Raw genomic sequence first — 12,659 nt, forward strand, 5'->3', positions numbered from 1 at the left:
CTCGTCCTCACCAGTTAAAGCTGCTTCGAAAAGAGGTGAGAGCTCTTCTCCAAAAGCAGGCGATAGAGGAGGTTCTGCCCTTTCAAAGAGGAAAAGGAGTTTACTCCAGATACTTTCTTGTCCCCAAAAAAGATCAGGAGGACAAGTTTCGACCAATTCTGGAACTTCGATTTCTGAACAAGGTCATAGTGAAGAAGAAGTTTTGCATGTTGGCCCATCACCAAATATGTCCACATCTGCAAGTAGGGGATTGGATGTGTTCGGTGGACCTCCAAGATGCATACTTCCACATCTCCATTACAAAACGTCATCGGAAGTACCTGCGGTTTGTGGTCGGCCACAAACATTATCAGTATAAGGTCCTGCCCTTTGGACTGAAGTCTGTTTCGTGAGTCTTCACCAAATGCATGGCAGTGGTGGTAGCCTTTCTTCACAGAAAAGGTCTCTTCGTCTATCCATACTTGGACGGCTGGCTACTGAAAGGTCCATCCCCACTGCAAGTGAGTCACGACTTCCAGTTCTGTCTCCAGCAGCTGCACGACCTCAGGCTGCATGTCAACATGGACAAGTCAGTGCAGCAGCCCATCCAGTCCATCCACTACCTCGGCTCCGTTCTGGACACAAGCGTGGGAAGAGCGTATCCTTCGGAGGAGAGACTGTCTTCAATGAGACAGAGATGCAGGCTTCTGCTCCAGGTGCAGAATCCGACAGTCCGGCAGGTGGCATCCCTGCTAGGATCCATGGTGTCCTGCATTTTTCTCATTCCCAACGCCAGGCTGAGGATGCGTCCTTTGCAGCAGACTCTGGAGGATCAGTGGGATCAGTCGACAGGTCGCTGGGAGGATCAGATCTCTCTCTCCCAGGCGACGAGATCCTCCCTCTCATGGTGGACTCAGCAGCGGAATCTGATGGTGGGAGTCCCTTTTCATCAGCCACTACCAGTGCAATTGGTGGTGACAAACACGTCTCTGCAAGGCTGGGGGCACACATGGGGTGCCTTCAGATACAAGGACGGTGGTTGGCAAAAGAACAGACCTACCACATCAACATGCTGGAGCTACGAGCAGTCCATCTGGCTCTGAAAGCTTTCCTGCCTGAAATCGAGTCCGATTTAGTCCTATTCCAGACCGACAACACAACGACCATGTTCTACCTGAACAAGCAGGGTGGAACTTGTTGCGTACTCTCTCCCTGGAGTCACAGGCGATCTGGCACTGGCTGCTCACCCAGAACCTCTCGGTGGTGGCGGTGCATCTTCCAGGAGAGCTAAATGTCAAGGCAGATGCACTCGGCAGGCACTTCGAAGACCAGCCAGACTGGGTGCTACACGACGAGGTGGTGGCGGACCTTTTCCATCGTTGGGGTCGGACCTTTTCCATTGTTGGGGTCGTCCGGAAATAGATCTATTCGCGGACGACGAAAACACAAAATGCCACGCCTTCGCGTCCAGATTCCACCGTCCAGGGACAAGGGGGAATGCTCTTTTGATGGACTGGTCAGGGACATTTGCCTATGTCTTTCCTCCTCTGCCCCTGATCCTGAAGGTGGTGTCCAAGCTACTCAGATCCAGCATGACCATGATTCTGATAGCTTCAGACTGGCCACGGCAGTGGTGGTACCCGGACCTTCTACATCTGTCGGTACTTCCACACAGGAGACTACCTTGCAGGCCGGACCTGCTGACCAAGATGGGCGGGAGGATTCTTCATCCCAACCTTCTCTCACTGAACTTGACAGCATGGCTCCTGAGATCCTGCAATACGGTCATTTAAATCTGCCTCCTGATTGTATGCATATTTTAAAAGAAGCAAAAAGACCCTCCACAAGAACGTCATACGCGTTTAAGTGGAAGAGGTTTTTTCTTTGGTGTAGAGAACATCACTTTGATCCTACGAAGGGGCAGGAGGATGTCATTCTCCCTTACCTTCTGTATCTAGCAAGATCTGGTCTTAAGTATGCTTCTATCAGAGTGCATTTATCTGCCATTACGGCGTACAGGAAGTCACCTAGTCAGCCCTCCTTTTTCCAGATGCAGGTGGTCAAGGACTTCTTACAGGGGTTAAAGAAGGTGTATCCCCCTGTTCGAAACCCTTCTCCTCCGTGGGAGTTGAACCTGGTGTTATCGAAGTTGATGGGCCCTCCTTTTGAGCCAATTCACAGCTTCCTTGCAGCATTTGTCTTGGAAGGCCACTTTTCTGGTAGCAATTACATCAGCGTGCAGAGTAAGCGAGATGAAAGGACTGTGTACCAATGAGCCTTACACTGTTTTCCACCATAACAGAGTAGTCTTAAGGGCGCATCCTTCTTTTCTCCCTAAGGTGGTGTCTGATTTTCACATCAATCAGTCCATTTCCCTGCCATCTTTCTTCTCTAATCCAGCGACCCCAGCTGAGCGATCGCTTCATTCCTTAGACCTCAAGAGGGTGCTTAAGTTCTACTTGGAAAGCACCAAGGGAATAAGAAAAGCAGATCAATTATTTGTTAATTATGGCGCATGAGAACAGGCTTCCCAGCCGCTAAGAGATCCATTTCGAGATGGATTGTCTCATGCATTACCTTAGCTTACCAGCTGGCGAAAAGGCCCTTACCTTTACCTCCCAAGGCACATTCCACCAGGGGGAAAGCGGCCACTGTTGCTTTCTTGCATGATGTCCCTATGTCAGAGATTTGCAAGGCCGCAACCTGGAAATCAGTTCATACTTTTACGAGGCACTACTGCCTAGAATCTGATTCCAGGGCGGATGCTCAAGGAGGCCAGGCCTCCTTGAAAAATCTGTTCGGATAGTGGTTTTCTCTATCCTAGCTTGGTTTTTACTAAGCTTACTGATCACGTTTTCTGTGTTCTCCTTTGCCCGCAGAAAAGCAAGGGGTATATCCTGAGCTCCAAGATCAACTTTATAGTCCATCAATTCAAATAAGACGATTAGTCATCGCATTTCATCTTGATTTATTTCAGTCTTCCTCAAACGAACACACAGTAGCCGCCAACACGTGTTTCGTCTTGGTGTTGAAACGACTTCTTCAGGGCTAAAAACATTACAATACACATGATCACGAAGTGTAAAACCCAAAACCAGTTCATCATTTGAGTAAAACTCAGACTTACTAACAAAGAATGTTACAAAAGACAACCACAATAATCATGAAAGAATTCATAACAATACAAAGTGGCTTAGGTGTATGGAATCAGACTATCAATGCAAAAATCACCAATAATGGTTATAATACAATTACAGATCATAATATCATAAATTAGATCAAACATCCTGAATCCAGGATGGAAAACCACTGTAGTTGCCAATCAGAGTATAAGGCTACCAAAGTGTAAAATGAAGTGAGAGAGCTTGAAACACTAAGTGCCGTGACCATGGAGGCAGACAAAGATTGTGTTAAGAACAGCACACCTGTGAATATATAAGAGAGTGAAACCGTGAATCCATATATTTAATGAAAACCACCAAAGTGTTCGATTATCAACGTTAAAGTGTTATATGTGCACTAGTGACCTAAGTCGCATAAGCAAGTGAAACTAAAGTAAAGAAGGAATACTAATACCCAATACAGGCAAAAGGGCTCACCTATGGCTAGTTTCCGTTAATAAAGAAGCACGAGTGATGGGACTTCTTGAATAAACGCCAAAGATATCAGATGAAACTAGAGCAGATAAAAAACGCAAAAGGGAAATCTAAATTATATCTAGCTTCACGCTTAATACCTCAGAGTTAAAGGAAATAAGCTAACCAATAATCAGTGGGAACCTATTCTAATCTGAACATATATCAAGAGAAACACTCACTGTAAATGTAAATATTCCAATTGTGATACGGAGATCCAGTAATCATTCAATATTTGATGTCGTTCTCCAATCTTCTAATAATTTTACAATTCTCAGATATCAGTCTTGTCGTGTGAAGACATTCCATAAAAACCCAATGTTGTCAGCGTCCTATAAATACACAACGAAGGTAGGTCACTATTATTGTAATGTCCGTATTAAACATTACTTGAGTCCTCACCAAGGTCGTTAAACAACGTTAAATCTACAAGCCCGAAACTGTGGGCGCATTAAAAATTCACGGTTACAATATTGGTTACAAATAATAAAGTAAAATTGCTGATTATTTTACCTTAGTGCAAACCATTGTTACGTGGAAACCAGTAGCGTATCAGTTGCAACGTAAACTAAATTCTCAATTTCGTGAGCAGCGCAATAGACAAAATTGTATTTAAAACTCACCTCCAAGTACGGAAAACACCAACTCCAACTATTCGAATATCTGTAGTTTGTATCCGCGCCATGTTGAATGACATGAAAACAGGACTAATGTAATCCTAGAGGGTTAGTTGGGGAGTGTATGGAAAACATAATCACCATCTTAGGATGTATATTTCTGAATTAGTATCAGTGTCAATGTGTGTATTATAAAACATTAAGAGGCCAAATACAAAGGTACTACGATTGAAAAAGCCAGTAAGTTTTAATGCCAATAATGACTTGTAACTAAAAAAGCAAAGTCATTAACTACAGTAGAACGGACATCGAGAGCAGATTTCTGTCTAGAGGTTACAGACATGATGTGGTGCATAGAGCTAAAAACAGAGCCTTGAAATTAAAAAGAATTGATACACTTCAGCATAAAACCAGATCAACTGAACCTAAGAATCCAATAAGACTTATCTCAGGCTATAGGGTCTACACAGATATATCAGATTCTCAAAAAATATTGGTTCATGCTTACCTCAGATCCCTCTCTGAAAGATCACATGGAGTTGGCGTTTTCCATACTCGGAGGTGAGTTTTAAATACAATTTTGTCTATTGCGCGGCTCACGAAATTGAGAATTTAGTTTACGTTGCAACCAATACGCTACTGGTTTCCTCGTAACAAGTAACTAAGGTAAAATAATCGGCATTTTTACTTTATTATTTGTAACCAATATTGTAACCGTGAATTATTAATGCGCCCACAGTTTCGGGCATGTAGATTTAACGTTGTTTAACGACCTTGGTGAGGACTCAAGTAATGTTTAATACGGACATTACAATAATAGTGACCTACCTTCGTTGTGTATTTATAGGAAGCTGACAACATTGGGTTTTTGTGGAATGTCTTCACACGACAAGACTGATATCTGAGAATTGTAAAATTATTAGAAGATTGGAGAACGACATCATCAAATATTGAATGATTACTGGATCTCCGTATCACAATTGGAATATTTACATTTACAGTGAGTGTTTCTCTTGATATATGTTCAGATTAGAAAAGGTTCCCACTGATTATTGGTTAGCTTATTTTCTTTAACGCTGAGGTATTAAGCGTGAAGCTAGATATAATTTTGATTTCCCTTTTGCGTTTTTTATCTGCTCTAGTTTGCTCTGATATCTTTGGTGTTTATTCAAGAAATCCCATCACTCGTGCTTCTTTATATACGGAAACTAGCCATAGGTGAGCCCTTTTGCCTATATTGCAAATTAGTATTCCTTCTTTACTTTGGTTTCACTTGCTTATGAGGCTCAGGTCACTAGTGCACATATAACACTTTAACGTTGATAATCGAACACTTTGGTGTTTTTCATTAAATATATGGATTCACGGTTTCAATTCAATTCAATTCAATTAACTTTATTTCGATAAAAATATCATAAAAGTTCATAAATACAGGAGTACAATCATAAAATATCAAAAAAAACATCATATACATAAGAACATCACTAAATACAGGCATTCCCTATGTCTTAGTTAATCGAATTTTTACAATACACGGTTAAAAATGTGTTTGTTATTTAAAAGAAAATGTAAAAGTTCATTTAAAACACTGTATAGACATTTCCTATCAACCTGAACGGAGCCAACTTTGATCAGTTATCTTATTACAGTTCATAATTTTCCCCCCGCTTTTTTCCTTGTATAATACACTGCAAGGAGATACCTGCTTATGCCAAATACAAGAACCTGATGCGTATCTGTTAATATAATTCTTTCAGCATCTTTATTACACCTCCGTATTCCCAGATTTATGCAGAGAGGTTTGATCCACTTTGTCCTTTGAATCTTGTAAGCAGGACAAGAATAAATCATGCGTAATGTCCTCCCTCGCACCTCCGTTGCACATAGTGCATTTATCATCACTGTTTTTATTCCACCTTGCAACACAGGTTTTTAGCATGAGTATTTTATATCTAAATTTGAGGTATAGAGTTTTAGCTAATGGAGGGTTCACTTCATTCAGGAAGGATTCGTAATGAGGGGCTACTTTGAACGACAGGAATTCTCTTGTTAGAGAGCCATTTGATATATCACTTGTTCTGTGATCGTTCATATAGACCCAAAAAGTGGCTTTTAGTGTCCTTCTCGAGATAGTAGTTAATGCATTAGGGTTATTCCAGAAGAGTAACAGTCCTACCCTCTCAAACCATGTTCTTATATGAGAGAACCATGTGATACGATTTGAAGTATCCAGATCTTTTAGCTCCTCTAACTCTGTTCTATAGTGGAGGAGTGCCGGTGTAGTCCATAACCGTACCCAAAACATTAATGGTCTAAGTATTGCGTGGTGGTCAGTACGCCTCATTTTCAGGTCTAGTAACATCGGGGTTGTGGGAGTACGTACAGGCATCCTTAGGAGGGATCTGTAGAATATGTTTTCTTTCACCTCAAAAGATTTTTTACATGCAGGGCCCCACAATTCCGCCCCATATAGGGCCGCCGCTTGAGCTTTAGCGCGGTACACCTCAAGTGCAGGGAGAACAGCTTTATTCTGGCTTTCCCCATGCCTTTTTAATATGGGGCGACTGTTCTGAATTAAAAGTAATTTACTTCTATCAATTTGGGATTTCCACTACATTTTAGAATCAAGTGAGGCTCCCAAATAATGTGGTGTTCTTAACACAATCTTTGTCTGCCTCCATGGTCACGTCACTTAGTGTTTCAAGCTCTCTCACTTCATTTTACACTTTGGTAGCCTTAAACTCTGATTGGCAACTACAGTGGTTTTCCATCCTGGATTCAGGATGTTTGATCTAATTTATGATATTATGATCTGTAATTGTATTATAACCATTATTGCTGATTTTTGCATTGATAGTCTGATTCCATACACCTAAGCCACTTTGTATTGTTATGAATTCTTTCATGATTATTGTGGTTCTCTTTTGTAACATTCTTTGTTAGTAAGTCTGAGTTTTACTCAAATGATGAACTGGTTTTGGGTTTTACACTTCGTGATCATGTGTATTGTAATCTTTTTAGCCCTGAAGAAGTCGTTTGGTTTCAACACCAAGACGAAACACGTGTTGGCGGCTAGTGTGTGTTCGTTTGAAGAAGACTGAAATAAATCAAGATGAAATGTGATGACTAATCATCTTATTTGAAGTGATGGACTATAAAATTGATCTTGGAGCTCAGGATATACCCCTTGCTTTTCTGTTTTACATCTGTGTTACGTTCAGATTCACAGTGTTTGATCCGTGGAGTGTGACCAGGATCTTATTCCTTTGAGCTCAACAAATTTTCGAGATTTACTTGTGTTTCTTCCCAGCACAATTAACACTCATTCACCTGCCTGTTTTTGTCCTTTGCCCGCAGGGAGATGAGGTGAGGCTCGCTATTCTATTCTAATGCTTATGACTATTGATGAGGATCCCCTGTAAGAGAAGGATTAGTTACTTACCTGTAATCCTAGTACTCTTCCAGTGGTATGCTCATCAAAGTCATAAGCAACCCTCCCGCCTCCCCGGGCAAAGGACTATTGTAATTTGAGGATTGTTAACCTCCTTGTTCAATGGTTTTTCAGTCTCTGCAAAGAACAACTGACCTAACTGTCACCCCTGGGGCATGATGGGAAGCTGGGGGTCATGAGTGCCTTAAAGGCACGGTGTCAGTTTATTGCTGTACAGCTACAGGTTAGCTTTTCAGTCTTTTTAGACTGTGTGTTTGCAATGCAGCCTGGGAGCTTTCTATGCTTTCAGTGTTTTATGAGAATTTCTACTGCGTTCTAAGCATTAAAACAGTTTCTAAACAAACTTTGTTGTTGTTTCTCATGTTTCTAATACATGTTATTCATATATGGTGGAAATTCTTTACAGCATGATTCAGTGTTTATTAGGCTGCAATTGCTTATTTTTATATATATATATATTTATATATATATATATATGGTTATATATATGTAGGGCACATATAATATAGTGTTTAAGGGGTCCTGCGCATGGGCGGGAATATTTTAATGCTCATGACTTTGATGAGGATACCCCTGGAAGAGAACTAGGATTACAGGTAAGCAACTAATCCTTCCGCACTTTCACTTTAATGGCAGCAGCCCCCTTTCCTTAGACACTGCTCGTCCAAGGAAAGAGGCGCAGCCGCCATTATGGGGCAGTTAATAAATATTTTATAAACATGCGGGCGAGTTCGGTGCTGCAAATACACCAAAGCAAAGGCCGCCAATGTATGAGCGTGGTGTGCCAAGCTATGAAAAATAAAAAATTAAAGCATTGTGGGAGAGCGTGTCCTGCCTGCAGCAGTGGGCAGAAGAAAACCATTTAAGTGAATAGTGCTCGGATGCTGTAATTAAAGCCTACCGAGAAGCAAACAACACATGTAACAGGGGGTGTTCTCCTGGTAAATCACAAAATGAGACAAGGCGTTACTAAGGAGGGACTACTAAGACTTTTGACCGATGAAAAGTCACAGTTTACAAAGGACAAGCCAATTACAAATATGGGTGGAGAGTGGGCAGAGCTTCAAGTCCATACCGGAATACAGCATGCCTCACAGAGCAGCGCGTGCACCGCCCAGGCTCAACCTAAAAATGACTGTAGTAAATACGTTTTGCCCCAATTTGTCGTTCTGGAAAGAGTTTGCACTAGGGCAAAAATGAAAAGAAAAGACAGATTGACAAACCTTGCCAAACATGTACAACACTTTTTTTGTTCACATATCATATTATGAATGAATATAGAGACTTTCAACTGTGAAACCACAATCAATAAATACATTTTTTAATACAAGGAAAAAATGTTTTGCTCCACCATTCAATGTGAAAAGTGGAGAAAATGCATGATCTTCACTTGTTATTATATAGTCATCTAAAATGAGTTGAAATAGTAAATGTCATGTTTGTCAATTGAAAATACTGATTGCACCATTCTCTATCGAACAAGCAGTTAAAAGTGAGCAAATGGATCGGACCGCTTTTTACTCTAATACCATCCTTAATCTTAAAGTACTAAATATATCTTTATGAAGATCACAACAGGATATAGCTATGTACCCTTTCTAGTCAATTCAACTTCAATGATTTAAAGTCCTGGAGTTGTTTAAACGAGTATGAAAAGCAAACGGTTTTAGTTTAATCCTGCTTATAAGAAACCAATCCTATTTCGCTATTGTTGCAGTCGGGCATCTACCTTTGCTTTAGAGCACAACATCCTTTTTAGGCCGAACTTGAGCCAGCGTGCAAGCTCTGCTCTGACGATAGATAATCTGTTATAGTTCAGTACGGGAGAGAAGCCCCGCCCACTCCCCCGCACATATTTTCAATTGGCTTGTGTCTTTGTCCTTCGTAAATGCTGGCTTCAGATTTTGAAATGAGCTTGTTAGTGCTTCCTTACTACAGCTGTGTCATCATTTGTAGCCTCCCATGGTTACTGGCCCCTTTACTTGGTTGTAACACGGTACATGTTCTATTTTCTTTAATGAGTTTCTACTACTGTAAGCACGATGAGGTACTTCACAAACATTCAGCATGGCGTGCACGCTTTCACATGTAAAGCAGCCGGGACAAATGTATTTTTCAGTCCGTCCTCCGGCGTCAATCTTAACAGAAAGGAGCTTGCGATGTAGGGTTGGAACGGCCTAACCCAACAGTACTTTCTGCTGATGATTTTATCCCTCTTGTTTGAGAATGTGTCGAAAATCTGAAGTGTACATAACCCGATAAGCAGCTCTGGAGCACTGGGGAGCCGTCTTCTGTCTCCAGCTATCCTATTAGCAGCACGTGAAGTGCGCTGCGGCCTCTGGGCGCCTTCAGGTCTTGCACACTGACGGGCTTATTTATGAGCCCTTGCGTCACTTTTGCACTGCCGATGAGCACCAGTGGCATAAAAAAATTTGCAATGTTGCGTCATATTTACAAAGTGACACATCTAGGTAGAAGTGTCACTTTGTAAACCCCTGCGCAACATTATTCCTGCGCCAGGTATAATGTACGCAGGGTGGGCGTTCTGACGCCAGTAAGCCTCATAGAAGTGACGCAGTGAAACCTATGAGATTTCACTGCGCCACTTCTAGGACGCAAATGGCTTCAATATCTTACGCCTGCCTCACAGCTGGCGTAAGACTGACGCAGGCACATTTGAAATGAGACTTGCCCATCTAAAATGACCCATTGCTGGAGTTGTGTCCCTTTTGTGACACACTCCAGCAATGCGTAATTTTTGCGCTTACAGATACGTCAGAAATACTGACGTGTCTGTAACTCCTTGCGACATGATGCGTCGTACTGTAAATATGACGCATCTAGCATGTCGCAAGGAGGGCACAATGAAAAGTGACGCAACGCTGTTTTCACGCAGCGATGTGTCACTTTTCATAAATGAGGCCCAACGCTTTTGTTCTGAAGTGTCTTGGTGTTTTACAAAGGCAGTTTGTTCTTTCCTTGCTCGACAACGACTTCGGGGGTATAAACAAGTTTACTGGCTCAATGTGTGATGCCGATACGTCTTCTGTTACAGACTAGCGCCGCTGGCATGGTAACCTTCAATGGAAATCGAAAACGTCAGAATCTTTAATTAAAAAAAGAAATCGCTGTGGAATAACCATGCACTGGCCACTCCCATCTGCATCATTTGATGTGTTGACAGCATCGAGATGGCCTTCTAGAGGACATGAGGTTGTGATAAAATAGGACACTTCCAATTACACGTTTTTTGCTTGCAGACTACATTCATGCAGATTTAAAGTGTAGCGTTCAACCCTATTGGTGACCTGGTAAATATGGACAGCTTCAAAGTGTGTTAACCTCTTCGCTGCTGATGACGAGCTGAGCTCGTCATCAGCTACGGCGCTCGTATGCTGATGACGAGCTGAGCTCGTCATGTAACGCGGTATTTAAAAAAATGCCGCGCACAGCGGGAAAAGCCGCCGCAGCGATGCGGTTAAAGAATAGCCTTTTTATTCCAGTTTGAAGACAAGCTGGTACCAAGTACCAGACACCAACACTCAGACACAGGATATTCCAGAATAGCTCACTCGATACATGCACATCAGAATACAATATACCTCCTTACACATCAGTACAAATGCAAGGTAAGTCACGTCTCCCTTCATTCACCAAAGAAAAGGGCAGTTAATCCAGCAGTCGCACACTATGCAGCAGAGCAAACCCTCACACAACGGAGCTGATCAATATATTGATATTTGAGGAACATAATCTATTCTTTTTAAACGCGACGTCCCAACCCCATGTTTGATCTTACTAAGGGCGTACTTACTGTACACGAACTGCACCAGCAGGTGCCTCGAAGCCGCACCTTGACGTCGCTGCGCAGCTCAGGATTACGCGGGTCTCTTCAGCCCTTTCCCCAAGGTGCAGCGTGGCTCGAGAACAGAGTTATTTTCTGCACAAGCAGGAGAGGCATAATTCCGAATAATAGTGAAGCAACTTAAACTGTTAGTGGAGTAGTGAATTCAGAAACACTGACAACTTAGCAGACACCCACAGGGGAACTCGTCATGACAACTGTTCCCCCAAACTGAGGGGCAGGTTTACGAGTTCTGCTGCATCTCTGCAAATCAGCAGGGATGCACAAGAACAGATGCGACATGCAAAATCACCCGTGCGCCATCACTGATGCGCCACATTTACAATGCGGTGTGCCGTGGTGCACGGATGGGCAGATGCGTGTCCCATCCCCCGGCGTAAAGGCGGCACATTGCTGGAGTTGCGTCGCAAGCGCAACGCGGCTCCAGCAAGGCTCGGGGGCACCCTATACCTAACATGCTGCTTCACTCCTTACGCCTGCTTCAAGCAGGAGCAGGGTTTTGACGCAGCATCGCCGTAAAAGTGACTCCGTGAAATCTTGTAGATTTCACGGCATCACTTTTACGAGGCGCACCTGTGAGGGAATGCCCACCCAGCACCGGAAATCCCACATGAAACCTAACACAGGTTTCATGTGGCCCTGGTCTTTCCAAAGTGACGCATCTCCCTAGATGCGTCACGTTGTAAATACAGCGCAACATGGCACATAGTTTACGCCGCCGCTGCGTCACAGAAGTGACGCAACGGCGGCGTAAATGTGTCACAAGGGGCTTGTAATCTGCCCCTGAGAGTCCAATATGGGCTTGAAGAGCACCACCCTGTGAAGCATCTGACATAGGTGGTCACTGATCAGGGCTCCCAGGGTGGGCATCCTGAAGGGTGACACTTGTACTGTCGCCAGGGCTGGTGGCAATGCAAACAAATGCCAGGCTTCATAGATAGGATATGTTTGCATAGGGAAGACGGAGGTAAATGTACTAGAAATACCAACAATGGAGCACAGGGTTATTAGATGACTGATAATAGCGAAGCAGTGATGTAGTTGGGCAAAAATAATAGACATTTAAATACTTATTTTATTTTTAACTTTTCTCAGGTGGAAAATGTCTATGT

The sequence above is a fragment of the Lissotriton vulgaris genome, chromosome 2_2 (assembly GCF_964263255.1).
Source record: "Lissotriton vulgaris chromosome 2_2, aLisVul1.2, whole genome shotgun sequence".
NCBI classification, from domain to species: domain Eukaryota; kingdom Metazoa; phylum Chordata; class Amphibia; order Caudata; family Salamandridae; genus Lissotriton; species Lissotriton vulgaris.